A 5719-nucleotide genomic window follows, 5' to 3' on the forward strand; every position below is an offset into this window, starting at 1 on the left:
CGCTGAAAGAAACACTAAAAGTGCAAAGGCATGAAAAACACCTATCAGAAGAGTAACCATTTTGATGATACTTTGTTCGTAATTACATGTACTGTATGTAACCCAAATACAACTTACTCTATGTTAGGGGAGAAGCTGGATATGTGTAAAAACAATCAAAACACAGGAATTTCAGTTAACTGTGACTTTAGTTATCAACAGGTAATAGGTTCATAACAGAAATTACAACCTGGGCCTTTCACAAAATGAAATAAAATTTAAAGTCATTGTCCTTAATTATTTGAATTGTTCCTTTAAAGGGTATTTGGTTAGGTTGGAACCTTATCTTCAGTTTGTTCCTCAGAGTTATAGAGGGTCGATGGTCAGTCAAGTCAGAGAACAGATCAGCTGATCTGTCAGTCAGCAATTTATACACTGCCCCCAAAAATATAAAAATCAAATTCAGCAACGTCACAATTAGAGAGGTTACATATTTAATTATATCACATTAGTTATAGTAATATCACTTTCTCACTTTAAGAGCACTCCTGCCACTACTTTACATGCATGTTGAAAGTTAACACAGTGAGGCCATTGTAATGGGAGACATTAAACAGATAGTGAGGCTCCTTCTGCTTATCAGGGATGTAAATCCTTAGGTGAAGGCTAATCCTTTCTAATCCTTTCAATTTATTGGGCTGGTAAGGAAAATGCAGTTGTTTTACTAACATTGTTGTGAAATTGAACTGATATACTCGGAAAACAGTCACTAATAATTTTTTTTTGTCTGTAGGTACTGAGAGTCAAACACTTACTGAGTCTGAATCTGTGATTAAAAGGACTGGAGACTCCCACAGACTGACCTGTACATACTCAGGGTTCAGCAGTGATATTCATGCTGCTTGGATCAGACAGGCTGACCCCAGATGACAGTGGATTGCTGTCATCTGGGGTGACAGTAGTGGCAGCTTCTACTCTCAGTCAGTCAGAGGTCGGTTTAGCATCTCCAGAGACAACAGCAGAAAGTAGGTGTATCTGCAGATGAACAGCCTGACAACTGAGGATTCAGCTGTTTATTATTGTGCTCGAGAGTCACAGTGACACAAGAGGAAGAAACTCTGTAAAAAAAACTCTGCAGTTTGCTTTCTGCCTTTCACAGTCACGTAAATTAAGTACCTCATAGCAATCATACTCCATAAATCTACTTAAAAACACAATGAAACTACCTTATTGCAAAAATATGTTTGCAAAGCTGTCATGTTTATATGTATTTATGACTGTGAAGAATAAATTGACATGTAGAAATCTATGTAAATAATCTTAAAATTTTCATCCTTCTTCTAAATGATGTTTTTCACCCTAATATACGAGTTCTTTTGAACATCTATGCTAACCCTTAGATAGTAGCAAGAACCTGAATCCCTGGTGCATGCCCAGCGGCGCTGGGTTTACTTGCTGTACAGGCATTGAAAGGGCTGGACAAAATGTGGGACGGTACAGATAAACGCAGATGAACGCTGAGAAAGGGTCCTATGTGCATACTTTACCAGTGCCAAGCTGAATAACCCTGTGTGTGGACTAGTCACCGTTGGCCATAACACAATCAGAGGTTACTTATTGATCCTAATTATTACATTTTCAAACATTGATAAGCATGTGTTCATATAACAAGTGGCACAAACGTTTTCATTAATATAATGGTAGATGTATTTGACCTAAATATATGGTTCGTGCGTTTTGAACATGCAGGTCAAATGCTTAACACAGTGACTTAACTATATAAAACACTCCATTGTAAGTGCGCATAGTATATATGAGTATGTATGATTGCACAGAATTTATGTGAGTAATTATTGTTACATGTCTAGTGTATACATATATGTATATCATAATAAAATCCACAACACATTTTCTTTTTAGGCATTTGAATAAAATTTAAGCCACATACTTCTCCCTACTAAAATCCAGGTGGCGGACTTCTGTCCTCTTGATTTGAAACCCTTCATTCACACCTTCACTTTCAAGATGATGTTCAGACTGTGTTGTCTTGTTGACAGTTGTCCGCCTGCACTGTTGTGATACATAAATTATTATTTTTTAATTAGATCATTTGTTTAAATTGTTATTTTCTTCCTGATTTTCATAGACCTGCTTTTTCTTCTGGTTGTTCAGCAGGTTTGAATGGTCAGTCTTTGGAGTCCATTCTCTCCACTCCACTGTTAAAAAAGCCTCAAGAAGCCCTCAGTCTTTCCTGTAGAGGAACCGGTTTCAATTTTGGCCAAGCAGGAATGCAATGTATCAGACACCCTGCAGGAAAAACAAGAGTGGATGGTTATTTAGTGCTGTGTGTTACTGTGCCAGATACACACAATGGCAGAAGAATATGGTTTGCATAAGCATGCACATACAAATACACATTATAAGGTGAGCAGCTGCTTTTGCAGTCTTTGATTTTCTGTTTAACTTATTGTCAAAAATGTTAGAAAACGTTTTTAAGTTACAATGTAAACATTGAAAATACTGAAATGGGACATAAATGAGTCATATTTAATATCTAATTGGATTTGCTGCTGAGCAGGACAAATATCAGCATGATGATAGGAGCAAACTCATTATTAAATCTTTTACCATTTGTTTAAACAACAAGTACTTCTGAAGTATTCTGTCTCACCAGTTCATAAAGGGGACTAAAAGGAGCTGTTAAATGCATCAAACACACCAGTTGGACACTTTGTGCTAATCGCTGTTAGGTTTCAGATCTTTCCCACAGAAAACAACTGACTGCAAAATGTGAACATTGCTGCATAAAGCAGTGCAGTAAATGAGCGTCAGTAATTTTCTATTAATTATGCTGAAACTCTTTACTTAATGCTACAGTGTGATCTGTTTTCTCTCATAATCTATCAGAATCCATCTGTATGCAAATCAATTCCTCACAGACTGATATAAAGTCTGATATCATGCAGTCAGTCACAGAAGAAGACGAGAAGCTCATCAGATCATATTTAGCACCAACATGTTCTCTGGAGCTCTACTGCTGGATCCTGTGAGTCTCACTGAACACAAACACTATAATCACTGCACACTGATTCTTACTGTTACTACATTCAACATGTTTTGTCCACACGTGTGAACAGCTGACACAGCCAGCCTCTGTGATTGTGCAGCCAGGTCAGCGTCTGACCATCACCTGTCACGTCTCTTATTCTCTTGGCTATTGGACAGCTTGGTTCAGACAGCCTGCAGGGAAAGGACTGGAGTGGATTGGGGTGAAAGTTACTGGATATTCATACTACAAAGATTCATTGAAGAACAAATTCAGCATTGACTTGTACACTTCAAGCAACACAGTAACTTTAAATGGATAGAATATGCAGCCTGAAGACACTGCTGTGTATTATTGTGCCAGAGAGTCACAGTAAGAGAAAACATCAACAGACCTGAACAAAACCTCTCAGTGCATGAGCACATTTGTAACATGAAGCCACCAGGGGAGGAGCTCCAAGACCAATAATGAATTTAAGGTATATTTAAGAAAAAAAACATGGGGAAAGGTTGTTAAGGGTTTACTATTCTTGATAGAGGGAGTGTTAGACACAAATATTACTCGCAGCAGTTCAGCACCAGTTTACCATCTCCAGAGAAAACAGCAGAAAGGAGCTGAATCTGCAGATGACATCAGAGGATTCTGCTATTTATTGTTGCCAGTGACACAGAGATACTTTATCAAGAGAAGGGTTTGCTTTGCCTTCACCCTCATCTACAGTTTCACTGAAATACAGCTTCAATCGTTTTTTAAGCTGTAGAGAGATTTTTATAAAGCTCTGTGTTCTGTTACATCATAATGTCAAGATGAAATAATCAAATTATATATTCTTGTTTTTGCTTGGCTGTGGGCAAACACCCCACCATCCTTATTCTGTCAGTGGTGTTTGGTTGCCTTTTAATTGTTTTTTAACTGGAAAACCCTTTTTGATATGTCCATCATTCACCATGCTGAGGATTAGTTTTATTAGAGTTTAGTTTTGTATTATCAAGTTTTGGATGCCTCATAAAATGTTTAATGATCTGGTTCCTGTTTTTAAGCAACAGCTGATGTTGTAGTGAATCCACTTCCATCAACATGAGCTTTAACAGTAAAGAGACATAATGTTCCTATTGTTAATTACTGTATTACGTTATGGAGCACACATTTAATAATGAATAAATAGTAAACTGAGGATTTTTCTCTATTATTGTGGTCAAGAGCCACAGTGACACAAGAGGATAAAATGTTGTCTAAGTACATAGAAAACTTGCTTTCTGCAGTTTACATTAATATAAATTAATTTATTGCTGTTCAACATCAACAACATTGTGAAAGAAACACCATCTTTAATACATTTATCAGCATTAATTCAGGTCAGACTAAATAGAATTAATTTCAAAATCACAACAATACAGTCAGATCCAAAAACAAATAATATAAATTTAATATATAAGTATAATGTTTATAAATATCTGAAAAGATTTTGGTTGGTGATTAAATTTTGAAGAAACTTTTTCTTTACTAAGTAAAAAAACAATAATAATTTTTTGTGTATAATTATTTTTATAAGATTTGCTTTTTTTTTTTTTTTTTTTTTTAATACAAGTGGTGTGCCGATGTTTGTATGAGATTATGTGTGTTTCACTTTAAGGAGGAGTTTATGCAAATTCAGATTTTTACGCATGTGTTGCCAAATATAACAGGGAGATTTTCATGACTGTAGACTGAGCAGAGAGACATGACTTTTACAATGAACTGTCCCGAGTTTACCTTTGTTTTTCTTATAGTGTCAGTTTACTGGGCTGGTAAGAACAGCACATTTCTTCTGCAAACATTATGAAATGTTTGATATAAAGAAGCTAATTTTGTTTTTGTCTGTAGGTACTGAGGGTCAAACATTGACTGAGTCTGAATCAGTGATTAAAAGGCCTGGAGACTCACACAGACTGACCTGTACATACTCAGGGTTCAGCAGTGATATTCATGCTGCTTGGATCAGACAGGCTGCTGGAAAAGGACTGGAGTGGGTTGCTTGGATCCACTCTAATGGTAATGAGATCTACTACTCTCAGTCAGTCAGAGGCCGGTTCACCATCTCCAGAGACAACAGCAGAAAGCAGCTGTATCTGCAGATGAACAGCTTGAGGACTGAGGATTCAGCAGTTTATTATTGTGCAAAAGAGCCACAGTATCACAAACCATCAGCAGAGCTGAACAAAAACCTCTCAGTGCCCGTACAGTTATAACATGAAACTACCAGAGGAGGAGCTCTAAGATAACTGATTATTATTTAACTGAAAGAAATGGAAGAAATGCAAATAAGAGGGTTGCTATTCCTGATAGAGGTAGTGGTTGAGCAAATGCAAATTCTGATACATATGTATTATGTAACTATAACACTGACTACAGCACTGTAGACTGGACAGAGAGAGATGACTTTTACAGTGAACTTTTCTGGGTTTATTTTTGTTTTTCCTGTCCTGTCAGTTTATTGAGCTGTTAAGGACAAAGTATTCTTTTGCACACATTATGACTTGACAAGAAATTATACGCTTGAAAAAGAAGCTAATTATTTGTTTAACAGGTATTTAATTTCTATTAAGTTTTTCACTTGCAGCGTGTCGTGCGCTCTGCTGAGAAGGTGATTGGCTGCAGACTCCCATCTCTGCAGGACCTGTATACCTCCAGGACACTGGGGCGTGCAGCTCGAAT

At 36.8% G+C, this 5719-nt stretch overlaps 1 pseudogene; it reads left to right on the forward strand.

Moving 5' to 3' along the window:
- The first annotated feature begins 4746 nt into the window (after window positions 1–4746).
- Window positions 4747–5253, forward strand: LOC146711163 (immunoglobulin heavy variable 3-48 pseudogene; annotated as a pseudogene).
- Window positions 5254–5719: the final 466 nt, after the last annotated feature.

This window comes from Copadichromis virginalis, linkage group LG4 (assembly GCF_057382275.1).
Source record: "Copadichromis virginalis isolate Kocher_CV1m ecotype Utaka linkage group LG4, C_Virginalis_male_GT1.1, whole genome shotgun sequence".
Taxonomy (NCBI): domain Eukaryota; kingdom Metazoa; phylum Chordata; class Actinopteri; order Cichliformes; family Cichlidae; genus Copadichromis; species Copadichromis virginalis.